The sequence below is a fragment of the Apostichopus japonicus genome, chromosome 20 (assembly GCF_037975245.1).
Source record: "Apostichopus japonicus isolate 1M-3 chromosome 20, ASM3797524v1, whole genome shotgun sequence".
Taxonomy (NCBI): Eukaryota; Metazoa; Echinodermata; class Holothuroidea; order Aspidochirotida; family Stichopodidae; genus Apostichopus; species Apostichopus japonicus.
The window spans coordinates 17998843-18013662 of record NC_092580.1 but is presented as its reverse complement, the minus strand read 5'-3'; the positions used below and the strand labels follow the sequence as shown (position 1 = coordinate 18013662).

The 14820-nt window shown below is 38.2% G+C and overlaps 1 protein-coding gene across 8 annotated transcripts in view; it reads left to right on the top strand.

The window, feature by feature from the left end:
• Positions 1–2653: 2653 nt before the first annotated feature.
• The window catches only part of LOC139961076 (uncharacterized), a 38029-nt gene continuing 25862 nt past the window's right edge, over positions 2654–14820 (top strand). Inside the window, exon 1 of one of the 8 annotated variants that reach the window (XM_071959932.1) lies at positions 2654–2809. The gene's annotated coding sequence lies outside the window, so the exon portion shown is untranslated. Of the gene's footprint in view, positions 2943–3027; positions 3176–12863; positions 13027–14820 lie in introns of those variants that run through there. The other 7 variants (XM_071959938.1, XM_071959931.1, XM_071959933.1 and 4 more) reach the window with 7 other exon arrangements.

Genomic DNA, 14820 nt, shown 5'->3' with positions numbered 1-14820 from the left:
CTCATATGTCTCTTGATTCCTCCGGCCTCTGGATCAAACTTGTGACACTTATCAATAGTGTTCGGGATTATCATTTCCGTTGTACTACAACTCTTTCCATTGTACAAGTTTGAGTTTGCGCGTAAGCTTTATAAATAGAGGGCGACAGTTCATTATTTGGTTTTAGATAGTTTCTTCAATATGTTTGCTGCCAAACGCCACTATATATATAGATGGACCATCAGTGAAAATCGGCCATGACCACATTCCTGGTGTAAGTAAGGGACCCCTTCGAGGCTTGAGAATGGAATTAATTTGTAAAATATGCTGCAATGGTGTTTGTTTACTTCGTGCTCAGGATCTTCTAAACTTAGAGATGTCTTTGGCTGTGTGCGTTGATCATATCGTCTTAAATGGATATGACGGAGGGCGAGGACAAATGAAGAACAAAAAATAGGTTCAGCCCTGCACGGAGAGGGTGGGGGCAACGATGAAGTGTTTTCTAGCTACCTCAGTTGTACTTATAGTAAACAAAAATATTTCACACTACCTGGAGCTCATCACAGATAGTGTCACAGACTTAACAAGACCCCTCTCTAGGACACAAATCGATAACTTACCACTTCACCCCCCCCCCCCTGCACTCAATTCTGTGTACGGGTTTGAGTGTTGTATACAACATTGCCAATTTCGTTTATGGTGTCACTTGAAAAAGACCGTCGGATCCCGTCCTATAATGAGCGTTATGCACGGAAGAAATTTCATGTTGGCCAGGCACTTCTCGTAGACTTTTCAAGTTAAAGTACCATCATTGCTTAATCTTACCACCTCCATGATCTTACCCACTGTGTGTTGGGGAAAGATGGCTACGATCATGAAGTTTGAACTCCTTTGAGTTACGTCATCTATTTTCTCTGCAATAATTTGTTTGGTTGTAGCTCCCTATCTCGTACCCGCCCTCCGTTGGGGCAGAAGTTAGGTTCACGCGATCTCTACCCTCTGTAAAGATTGGCTGAATACAACATGCAACATATACGGAGGATAAAATAGCAGCAATTACAACAAAAAACATGATAACATCTTTTACAGTTGTAAGACATGTTAATTCTTCTTTTTTTCTTCTTCTATTGTTTGTTGTTGTTGCAACGCACAATGTCTCATTTATTTCCTGTAACATCAAACTATGTGTGCATCTGCTTGAATGATTGTAATAATGGATAGGTGCTTTTTGAATGACGAATTGCAGGGGCGTATCCAGGATTTTCCAATAGGGGGGGCGCCAGGCATGAATGATCGCCGTCCTGGGGGATGGGTCTAAGGGGAGGGGTGTACAATTTTTGCTTTCGAAGAAGGGCTGAAATGCAAAATGGTGTCATATGCATGGGCGGCGATCCGTACTTCCGAGTGGGGGGGGGGGGGGGTTATGACCTTGTTGACTATCTAAGCGTAGCGCCACCATGAGTTGGCGCGAAGCGTACAAGAACATTTTGGGATTAACAAACCCTCTAGATGGCCGGAAACGGCACTTCCCGAGCTTTCAAAGCGGCATATACCCAACTTTAAACTAGGGATGTCATGTCCGAAATATCTCATAATCAGGATCCAAAATACTTTTTTTTTAATTTCGGGTGTTATTTTGGGAAAATTGCCCCTGTCAATCTTGTTTCAGGCGCAACGTTAGAATGTTCGAGAGCTCTTTTATATTATTCGATGAAGAAAATGGCCTCATGCAGGCTATTATAGGCCTATACACATGCAATACACAATTACACATAGTTACATTCCTAGGTACCGATTGCTAGGGCATCCAGGTGAAACGTGTATTAAGCATTACCCTGGTTACATGAGATTCTCAGCTGTTCGAGGGAACATGTACGTGTGTAGGCCTACTATAGGGCCTATATGAATACTATGAGGGTGCATATATGTACTATATCAATACCGTGGGCGCAATAATACATTTTGTTGTTATAGGGCCAATGAAGCCTACAGTCAACTATTTTTGCTTTATAAAGACACTTTATTTGAAAAGATCGCACTGCGTTTATGGTAGGCGAGAAATGAAGCTAAAAAAGAGCCGTACATTAACGAAGATGCATAAATGTAGGCATGAAAATATTCTTATCCCTGGCATTTGGTGGGGGGGGGGGGGGGATATGGTGCATTACATCCCATCCACCCCTTTTCATGGGGGGATATATCCCCCCTCCACCCAGGATCGCCGCCCATGGCCATATGTGATCCATTTTTCGACCTTAATAATAAGCAACATTTCCAGTAAAAATATGGACACAAAATGCACAATTTAGTATGGCTGGCATGTCACTTATTGTTTATAGTGATAATACAAACACAATTACCATCTATGTTTCTAAAACTATTATGCCGCCGAACTTCGCCAGAACCTTTTTTTGGCAAACAAAAAATAAAGCATACGGGAGGGGGGGGGGGGGGGTTGAGCGATCACCGACATCTCACATAAAGGTCGTCATCAATTTTTTTTTTTTTTTTTTTTGCTAAACTTTTTTTTTTTGGTGACGGCCAATAGGGGGGGCGCGCGCCTGTTGCGCCCCCCCCCCCTGGATACGCCCCTGAATTGCCAAGATCATATACAGGGACAAACAATACTATGATGTATATGTAGAAATTTTTTACCACGATATTTCCTCCGGCCGGATAAAATGTGATAGTACAAAATGTCCCCGGCAAATTTTGTACAGGGAGACACTCTGTACTGTCACACCGCTCACCTGTGTATAACTTTCTCGAGTAAACAAAACTACGCAGAAGTCGGAAAGACAACGTTGCAGGTGGTAGAGGTCGTGAACTGGTAAACGTTTCATCTTTACTAAGTAGTGATTTTTACGGTTCAGCACGCCAATCGTCTGTTCCAACATGCACAAACCTTGAGAATTTCTTTGGCATAACCTGACGAAAGGGGCAACTGTGAAGGTAAAACGCGAGTGCGACACAACGACCATTGTCTTTGTAAATCAAAAGATTATTTCCAGTGTTAGGTTACGTGAGATAAATGTACAGTGGTTACACATCGGCTATACTACTACTAATATCAATAAACTTGATCCGTCGTCAATGTGACAGACGACAACCATAACTGGCGTTTGACACCGTCTTGATTTGCTGATCTTTTAAAAGTGCATCGAAAGGTAGGCCATGAAATAGGCCTACGTAGAAGGTAGGTCTGCTTTTATCATGAGAAGAAAAGGAGACACTCTTCTTCCAAAAATGGTCTATAATTTAAGTTTCCAAAGTTGACTTAGACTTTCAGTAATAACAGGCAGTAGTTTACAAGCGAACTTAGTCTTGCAGTTGCACAAGTTCGATACTTGTTGTAATAAACCTTATGTATTCAGAAGAATAATGGGAAAGTTATAATTAAGATTATGTACAGACCTGTACTTTTTCAGACGTCATCCAAGATAATGAAGCCAGACCCAAGATCGTTTTCAGGTTTGACAGAGATTGAAGCAATCTTCTTTTCTTTTTTCTTTGTTATTATAATATGCATGTACATGTTACAGTTTCCCTGCCAATAATAGTTTAAAACATGTGCTTGGGAACAAAGTAAGAACTGCAGGTTACAGTAGGTTACAGCATGGAGGTAAAAACAGACCTCCATGGTTACAACAGGTTACAGTATTTCAATACTGGCTTTCCAAAGGATTTCTTTTGAAATCTTTGCAAAACATGGATTTTTTACTCTCATTCAGCTGTCACACAAGTTAAGGTCTGCTGTGTAGACCCCAACTGTAGCACGCTATCATGGAAAAATTTCTTGAGATTACATAATCGACCTGCCTTGGTCATAAAATGACCTCTTTTTACCAATTGGTCTGCAACGCCTGCCACATATTTTTTCTTTTATGAGGGTCTTTGTGTGAACGCTGTATGATTAACTACACTGTAGACATTCACATGAGGTCGGTTAGTGACCGTGGCAGGTCAGTTACACAATCACAAAACTGTCCTAGCTACAGCGTGTTATAATTGGAGCCAATAAAGCAGATCTTTAAAGGCATTGAAGACTCGCCCCGAACCTCGTGCCGACCTCTGCAAAAGTTAACTTTCCATTGCATGCAATTAAAGCGTTTTTTTTTTGTCGCTACAAAATGCAGACAGTAATGAAACGTGATACCTTGTTATCTTTTATCTAGACCTGACATGTCCATTGCTGCTATGTACACTGTGTTGTGGGTATTGACCATAGCTGCATGTATTGACTGTACACTAGTGTCTAATTACCGACGGTAGCAAGCTGTGTGTGTATTTTCTGGGATAGATGGTGGTGTCTAACACTTCTGTTACACCTCTTCGAAATTAGGTCAGAATACCGGCATCAGACGTTTCTTTGTGCGCGAGTCTTCAATGACTTAAAGGTTTTGAGAAAAAGTGTAAATCACTAAAGACCTTCATACTTTTGTAGAATCAGGAAACCCGAAATCACTTGAAAGAAAAGAATTGAACTTTGAGTTTGTCACTGTACTGAATGATTGTAAACAAATTTTGTTGATCAAAGGCAATTTTGTTGAATTTTAAGTTCTATCTGAATGTGAAGTTTTCCACTGTTTGTCCCATCAGCCATGTAGCGTACTGTAAGTCTTAATTCTTCTCAGCTGCATAGAAACTGTAATTTATATGACGCATATGTGGAAGGGCCAAACAAAAACACAGATTAGAAGTTTAACAGTGGTCTTTAATAAAACAAAATAATTTTAATTTTCTTAAATGGCAGAATCCATAGGAATTCTATGGTATACAGCTTCCATATTCTGTATAAACCTAGTATACTTCTGATAGATCTGTCCTTAGTGTCTTTACAGTGGCAGCACCAGCCTAGACAATCTGGGAATGGGGGGCTCGGGGAAAGAAATATATAACTATAAGTGGTGGTATCATTTGACATTTTTGCACATTAATGCATTGCATTGGAACTGTTTTTGTTTCTAAATACAAGCGATTAGCCTAGCTCAGTGGCGGAGCGTCCATACAGTCAGGGGGGGGGGGGGGACTCAAAAAGTCGACTGTTGGCACCCTTTTCAGCTCTTTACCACTTTTTACTTATTCACGATTATTGACTTTTTTCATTGCGCTCTCATCAACATATTGACATTTCTCACATTTTGTTGGTGTAATTTGGCGATGACACCTATTCATTCTTCGTTTATCTGCAAATTAGCCAGGACCGGAAAGGGTCATATCCGGCGATCTAGGGAGTATCTTTACTCAAAAAAATTTCTGTCCGCTACGCACCAACCTGTGGTGGTGCTCCACTTAGATAGTGTCGAAAGCGCCCCTACAGACCATTCTTGCCCCTCCTGACCAATACCCCTAGCTCCGCCACTGGCCTAGCTCTATACATTTTGGATACACTTGAAACAAATCTGGTTGGAAGGTAATTGGGGAGGGTAAAAAAGGAAAATAATGGGGGGGGCCAAAGACCCTTCATGCCCCCTCCCCTCCCTAGTGCCACCACCGTGTCCTTAGTATGGCAACTAAACTCCAAAATGTTAAGAAACTCTTATAAGTGTCACTATAATGTTGAAATGGCAGGAGATACATCTTACAAAGCATGATGCCTTCAAAGCATATAATTTTTCTTCATAATCAGATGCCTACGATACAGTAGGGTTACCGGCATTCATTGATTCCGATCAATCAGGAATGTCCCCCATTTTTTGGATTGGAAATATACCGTCCTGATGGTAAAATTAATTGGTCCAGATTTTCTTGGAAAGGTCTTTGAGACTTTTTCAAATATGTAACTGTTTTAATGATGCGAAAACTAAAAACAAAGGACACATCACTCTATGTGACCCTTTCGGAAATATCATATAACTGTTTTCAACTTATGAATATAAATTGATGGCTGCATCTTAATGTCCCTCCAGCTTGGCAGGGGGGGGGGGAGCTACAGTATGTACAGTAGCTTCCCATTTAATAAAAACAAAATTCCTGAAAAGGAGAGGGTGGAATGTAGTGTCTCACTTTTCAAACAAAGAAATACGGCACTGTATAACTCTAAACTTGTCAAGTTTATTGCACTTGAATGACTGCAAATCATGTGGAGGGTCACAATGTAACCTCTGGAAAACATGTTTTAGCGCCTTTTGGTTGAGATACTTAAAAGCAATGTATGTAGTTCATGTATATGATGCACACTGTAGGTATTCAAGGTAGCTTATATCAGGGTACCCAGTTTCTGGGGATAGTCTCAAGATGTATGTATGTATTTTTAGATCCTCCTGCAAGCAGGAACTTGCGAAGAAGCCTCATTGGCTTATCAAAGCCGCAAGCTGACCGAAGTCAGTCTCTTAGATTCATATTTAACGTCCATGATTACGAATTGTTAATTGTCAACAACTCTGTAACTGGACGACATACATTAATCTGGGAGTGACTTGAACCGGGGCCCTATGATTGAAAGGCACCGGTGTTAACCACTGAGCTAATTACACTCCTAGTAGCTAACACTCCTAAGATAGTAGATTTAATGTCCAATATTGGTACCGTCCCATCCCCTGGCAGCAGGTGTTAACACTTTCAGGAAATGGTGTCGATTTTAGCCAGTTGCACCAGTTCGGGTCAAATGGAGCCATATAGCAGACTGTACAGTACTATACAAGCTTTGCACAATGCACTCAAAAGGGATTAGAATTATGATTTAAATTGTTAGTTTAGGTGGCTTAAATTCAGAAATGGACAACTAGCTCTGCTTGTTTTAAGCTAAAGTGTAGTCTGTAATTCTTACTGAGTAGTTCTGAGCAGAGAATTTTATTTCTGCTTCCTTGTTTACAGACTGTGTTTGCATAAATTAGATTAATGTGCCCTAATTATTTTTTAATTGACTTGTATTTGTTTGACTTTTCAAACAATTAGGTTTTATTGTTTATTTATATATATTATATATTGCATTATATATACTCCCTTCATTGTTTTTCATGTAAATATAAGACTTTGACAAAATTCAAGGAAAAAACAAACACGGAATTTCCACTGCTTTATGAAAGAGTCATGATTTCAAAACTTTGAAAGTGCTTTTAGAAAACTGTCAAATCATGCACAATGTGCAAAATGGCATGTCTCAGCAGTTTGTTATTGATTTTAAGTGTGTGGTTACAACACTTTAGAGGAAATGCCAAGTGGGCATGTCTGTCATATTTTGTCATTTGTTCATGAAGTAAGCAGAATTCATGCAAGTTCTGTAGAAAAATCTGAAAAAGAAAGAGCATAATGTGAAAGTAATGGAGTTACAGACTATTTTCATAAGTGCTTCTACTCTCTGCACATGCAAAGCTCATTTTCCAATGCAGCAGTGTGGCACAGATATAGTACTGTACATGTGTATAGTGGATAGTATACAGTACATGTTACAAATGGGAATTTCCCGATGGGCAGGGGGATACTGAAGAGTATTTAGAATGTGCAGAGAGCAGTACTAAAGTGTTGTGACATGAGGGGGGTGATGGATTAATGGTTGGAATGTCATATTAAGGAGAATAAGAGAGGGCAGTAAAGGAGACTTACTTGTGGAGTGTTAGCTCAGTGGTTTACGCTGGTGCCTTTCAATCATAAGGTCCCGAGTTGGAGTCACTCCAAGATTAATGTTTGCCGTCCAGTTACAGAGTAGTTGACAATTTATAATCATGGACGTTAAATATGAATCTTAGAGACTGACTTTGGTCAACTTGCGGCTTTGATAAGCCAATGATGAATGATGGCTTCTTCGCGAGGTCCTGGATCTAAAATTACATACATACCCATCTGGTTGAATATAATTACTGTTAGTTTTTCAACTGCTGTTTACATTCAGTTTGGGTACATTCTTCTAGGGAAAAATATAAAGTGCCTTTCAATCAGCTGGGCCCAAGCTCTGGAATGGTCTGCCCATATCTGTGCAGAGTTCTCCCACTCTCAGTCAGTTCAAGTCTTGTTTGAAGACTCATTTTTTCAAGTTGGCGTTCTATTAGGGTTGTACAGCGCTATTGAATACTTCGTAGATTTTAGCGCTTTATAAGTTCATTTATTATTATTATTTTTATTAAGTACTGTGAGTTTAATATGCCTAAAGTGATGACTAGTATGAATAACACCTTGAACATCTTTTGATGAATTAAAAGGAGAAAAAATTGGAATTAATTGACAGGTTTATAGTCTCGGACCCTCGGTGGAAAAGATCATAAAAGAACCTTCTCTTCTCTAATAGTCTATTGTACAGTTACTAAATATAAAATGTTATAGTGTTGCCTTGTAGAAAAGTGTAAAAGTTTTTTGGTTATACTTGCCATCTAGCAGGCAAGTAACCTATGCAGTCAAGTTGGCGTGTGTGGGTAGACCTGTATGTTTGTGTGTGTATGTGACAACTTAGCTTGTAAACACAATTTCTGAAGGTAGGTAATCTCTGCAGTTCTTATATTTGGCATGTGACTTACCCATAATTAGTACAAGAACCCTTTTGTTTTGGGTGGAGGTCAAAAGTCATTTGGGGTCATCAAAGGTCACACTCTGTAAAGCCTTACAAACACAAACCTTGTAAACACATTATCCCAAGATACGTTACATCACATAGCTCATATTTGGTTAGTGTCATTCTTATAGTGAGTATTATTTTGGTTAGAGGTCAAAGGTCATTTGGGGTCAGCAGAGGCTCAAATGTCTAAATATCAAAAGTAATTTATCTTGAGAACTTTAGAGATGATATATCCTGGTAAATCACCCAAATGATAAGTGAAATTGCTCCACAATTTGGTATAGGTGAAAGTTTTAAGGTTTACAGGGTCAACCCCTTTGAAGTTATTAAAGGTCAGGTCTCCACTAAGATGTGAAACATATGTTGATTTAACTTCCCATATATAGTAGAGACTGTCGAGTAGAGGATCCATTTATTAATATGGTTCCGAAAAAGCTGCAAATTTGCTTGCAGAAGCATGGAACTCAGTTCAGCATCCAAAGATAAGATGAGAGAATATTTTACAAATGTCCAGTAACTTTTATTCTATCACTACATGTATCCGCACACAGTCCCAATTCTTGCACTCAATCTCTCAGGTCTCCATAAGTTTGCACTTAACTTCACTGCCACACCAGCACACCGTTCATTTTTAAACAGCCAGCACAGCAATACAAGGCCAATTCCAAAGTAGAAATCAACTCCCTTTTCTCACATAATATCAGATAATGTAGCCTACATATAGCACACACTGTAGAAAACACACACATCTCTAACCCCTCTTGACCCCATCTCCCCCTTATTTCCTTCAACCTGCCTGACCTCTCTGAGCACCACTTTCAGACTTTCACCCAAGAATACCATCCCCATAGCAACAGTATTTATAAGGTATATAGTTTAAGAGGTATATTATAGAAATAGAAAGTTGAGATATATATAATTGGATTGTTTATGGACATGGAAATGGTTTTTGAGTTTGTTCTCCACAGAACCTCCTTGCTGTTATCCCAGCTGTCTAAGCTAAGTCAGAGCATACAAATTAGATCAAGTGATATGGTATGGCAACATTTAAAAGCATTGAAGACTCGACCCAAACCGCGTGCGGCCATCTGAATAAGTTAACTTTCTGTTGCTTGCAAGTGAAGTTTTGTTAGTGTCGCTACAAAATGCAGACAGTAATGAAACGTGATACATTGTTATCTTTGGCTGGACCTGAGATGTCCATCCCTGTATCATTTATACACTGTGCTGTGGGTATTGACCGCAGCTGTATGTACTGACTGTACATTAGTGTCTAATTATCGACTGTAGCAAGCTGTGTGTGTATCTTCTGGGATAGATGGTGGTGTCTAACACTTCTGTTACACCTCATTCGAAACTCGGTCAGATTACCGGCATTAGACGTTTCTATTTGCCCGAGTCTTCACACCCTTTAAGCCCCTCAGTGTCAACGCCCCTTGGCAAAATGATTACCGAAATTTATGAGCGAAGCAAACTTTCAGCCTGAAGTATACTAACCATTAGGGGTGCGAGCAACAACGATATCCTCATTTAGCAATGTTTGCATCGAAACCAGCGTGGATGTTATTAATATTATGGCGTTAAGCGGCCATCAAGCAAATATATCCTAAGGTGCATTGCTTGCGTTTAATATACCCCAATTTGTGCATTATCCTGCGATAAACAACCAAATATTCACACTGTAATATTATAACTACCACAAAGGCCAGAGCTAATATTCTTTTGAGTAATTATATTATCTCCTGCAGTATTTCTTATCTATGCTGAATCCATCATTCAAATGTTTTCACAGAACTGCAGTCTACTACAGTACTGTAGTAGCATTGTAAGTACTGTTTTCTATATGATCTTTTAGATTTGTGTCTGCAGTATGTAATAGATTACAATACATTTCATGGAGGTTTGATGTTACTACTTCCATTGTGTGACTATTGCTTGCCTAATTTTTTATACCCTTACCGTTCGTTATATTTATGGATTTTATGCAAACATGCAGGAGCTGTGCAAAGCATGGCTAGATCAGGCTTGTCTGCCCCCCCCCCCTCCATTGTTACAATGTAACAATGTTATACTGTAGTATAAGCAAAGAGCTGCTAGTCGGTCAACATTAGCTACTCCCTGGTATAAGTACAGCACTGTACATGCACATAGTACATACACACAACAACATACAGAAAAGAAGAGTTTGTAAGGTGCCAAATGTATTTGCCCCACACAGTACTTCAATTGTAATGTAGATAGCAGTCAAAATGAATGTGGTGACATACTATATGTAAACATGATAAATCAGCTCAATTACAGCCTCTACTGTATGTGTACAACATTGGTCTTTGAACTCAATTTATTGGTTTATAACTACAGGTACTTGTGATTTTGTCTTGCCAGCTGTTAATATAAGTAACACTTGTTTCTGATAGTGCTTTATTTCCCTTATTTTGATAATCAGAGCAATATATTTAGTACATTAGTCTCGCTTGAAGCAATTACCCTTGTAAACCTTCATCGACGAAAGATTAACAATCAATCAATCCGCGATCAAGAGTCCGATTGAAGAGTGCTAAACAAACTACAAATCAACTCTATTGTCATGAGCTATTATTGTAGTCTTCAATTATCATCAATCAAATAATAATGATAATAGTTTATTCTTATATAGCGCTTTACATCAAACGAATGATCTCAAAGCAGCTTCACAGAAACGCATAAAATAATACAACTTAAAAAAATATTACAGCTTAAAAATAATACAATCTAAAATATTGCATGATCCTAAGAATTACAGAAATAAATAACTTAACAGTAATTATTAAAAAAACAATAAAATTCAGAAATTAAAGACAAAAGCAATAAAATATGACAGCAATAAAACTAAAATACTAAACTATTACAGCCAAAGAATTAGCAACAATAAGACAATCAAAACATAAATAGAAAATAAATTTCAATATAAAACAATCAAAAGATGGCAAGATGGTAACACAATCAATATGACTGGAGGTTTAAAAAGAATAATACTTTCGAAAAAGGTGAGTTTTAAGGAGTGCCTTAAAACATTTAATGATGGAGCTGCCCTGATGTCATTGGGGAGTGCTTTCCATAGATAAGGTGCAAAATAGGCAAAGGATCGTGCGCCAAAGCTTTTTTGGGCGAATCTGCCAGGCTCTAGTCATATCTCTATAGAATGTCTGCACCTCTGTCGTGTGTGATTTGCAATCTGCAGGGGCTCTGGAAGAGCCTGGCGACTGATCAGAGCCAAGATAGTGAGGGGCAGTGCCAATTATAATATTGGAAGTTATGACTAGAGACTTAAATTCGTTCCTTGCGGAGACAGGTAACCAATGAAGGTCAATCAATATGGGTGTGATGTGTTCGTGCCTCCTACTCCGTGTAACCATGCGTGCTGCCGAGTTTTGAAGCAATTGAAGACGTGCCAGTTGCTGTTGCTCAATTCCATATAATAAACTATTACAATAATCAAGGTACGATGTAACAAATGCATGAATTAATCTTTCTGTGCTTGTGCGATCTAAGATCTTACGAATTTTCCCAATACGATACAATGAGTATGATGCTGACTGACATAGAACTGAATTCATCAAATTGCACTCCTCAATTTCTGACAACCGAAATGGGTTTAACATGAGTAACACTAACTCTGAAACTAGATATGTCTGTTTGAACTTTTCAGAACTTCCTGTGAAAATGAATTACTTCTGTTTAGCTATCATTGAGAACAAGTCGATTTGCTGCCATCCACTCACGAATATCATCTATACATTTTTCAGGTATGAATGTCCAGTCAGATAGATTTTTACACGAAAAATACAGTTGTGTATCATCGGCAAAAAGCATAAAGTCAATATCATTGGCTAAAATAATGTCTTCGAGTGGGGATGTATACAAGGTAAAAAGAATCGGCCCAAGACCGCTTCCCTGTGGTACACCACAAAATAATGGTTCATCGTCCGAATAACAATTGTCAATACAGACACGTTGAGTATGTCCTCGAAGATATGAATCGAACCACTTTAAAGCAATACCATTTATGCCAAACGGATGCTCCAAACGCTGCAGTAAAATATCGTGGTCAATTGTATCGAATGCGGCGGTATGATCGAGTAGGAATAAAATACACTCTTTATGATTGTCCATTGAAACTAGAATGTCATTTCATACAGTACATGAAGCAACGCAGTTTCTGTGCTCTGGTTCCATCTGTATGAAGATTGAAATTTCGAATAAAGAGAGAATTGGTTAAAATATACATCAATTTGATTAAAACACATGTTCTCTAAAAATTTATGTTCAAATAAAGGTTGGAAATGGGATGATAATTTGATAAAACATCAGGATCCAGTCCGGGCTTTTTCAATAATGGTCTGACAAGAGCGCGTTTATGACGTCGCGGAACAGTCCCTGCTTCGAAGGAAGTGTTGGCAATGTTCACGAGATCATCCACTTATTCTGGTAGGCAAAGTTTAACGAGCTGAGTTGACATCGGATCGAGCGCTGAAGATTTCGAGTTCATAGCTGAAATACGTTTGGTCGCATCGTCACGGGTAATTAGCTTGAAGTTCGAAAAGCTATGACTAGGTGGACACAGTGGCAAACTAATCAATCAATCAATCAGTATCTTGCAAGATATGCTTATAACACCCTTTACCACCCTTGGAGCCTGAAACACAGTCCAATTGAAGAGGACTAAACAAACTACAACTCAACTCTATTGTAATGAGCTATTATTGTAGTCTTCAATAATCATTAAGACTCATTGTCTTAAAAACTGACTCTGCACAATGTGTGTGAGAGCACTTTTATACAGCGAGTGACTGTTTTTGTTGTTGCTGTGAACGACCGATGCACCAAACCTTGTAAATATTATTAATTATTACAACAGAGTAAAAACTAGAACAAACTTTGGTGTGTAGATCGACAACAGTTATTACAAATACTTTATTGAAATAGGTGGAGGATCAATGGTCATTTAAGGTCAACAGTGGTCAAAAGTTTGAAAACCTTGTATATACATGTTAACTTACAAGGTAAAGCTTGGATGAACTTCATACTTGACATGTTGGACGCACCTTTCTGAGTGCAAGAAACCCTATTGTTTTCTGTGGAGGTCAAAGATCACTTGAGGTCAAGAGAGGTCACAGTCTTAAAACCAAACCAACATAATATGCTCCAAAAGCAAAGCTTAAATTCCATGAGAATGGAGAAAGACATTAGTAGTCAAAACGATTAAAGCAAAGAAACTCAAATCTTGGCCCTGCGGTTACTGACTTTGCAATGGGCTTACATTTAATTTAAAGTATAATTCCAGTAAGTTGGTGAAAATACTTAATTTGTGTCATTGCCTCTTCTTGCAATGTATAATTTGTATCTGGTTTCATTGAGACTATGGATTAAATTTGAACAAAAAAAGTGGCCAGAATTTGACTGTCAAACATGGTAGCTACAGTACTGTAGAGTGTCTTGTGTACATGTCTTTGAAGACAAACAGTATAACACAGAATACATTGTTAGGAGACACAGGGAATTAATAATAATAATAATAATAATAAATGAGACTTATATAGCGCCAAATCAGTAAACAAAAGTCACTGCTCAAGGCGCTTTACAAAGAAAGTAAATTAATTTACAAAAGAAACAAGTCAAAAAATGGACTTTTGAAAGTAGAAAGTTTATAGCATGTTAATTGTTAATGTACACCACTATACTGTACCCTAACATTACATTGCAAATTCCTTACAGAATGAAGGCATTTTACTGTAGTTTGTGTTGTAAATTCAAGCAATACATCACATTAATTTGCCAGCACTAGAAAATAGTATTATGGGCCTTACACTGTAGTATTGCTATGAGTATCATGTATGAAAAACAAAAAGTTTCAATGACTATGTAGCTGTACAAAGCATTGCAACTTTGGGAAAAAGAATTAAGTATTGTAAAATTAATATTTTTTAACAACCATGCTTAATTCTCAATTGAAGACAATAAAGCCTATTAGGTGTTTTCCGATGTTTAAAGTAGCTTTTAGCATCCTTTTCTCTGATTTTCTCGACCTCATTGACCCCACGATGTCATAACAAAATACATAAATAGCTCATCTATTCAAATCTATTTTTTTGTGGAAGATATTTTCCATTAGGATGGCATCAATCCCGCCCATAATATGAATATTTAAATTCTATGAGGAATTTGTCGGAAGACACTGTACTCATTATCTGCGAAGTCCTTAATTACAATAAATGCTCTTGGCAGGGAAAAAACTTGACTAATATATTAGTTTGCTGTTTTGTGATGAATGCATGTAAAAAACTTAATGGACATGTCAAAAGGGTGGGAAAACG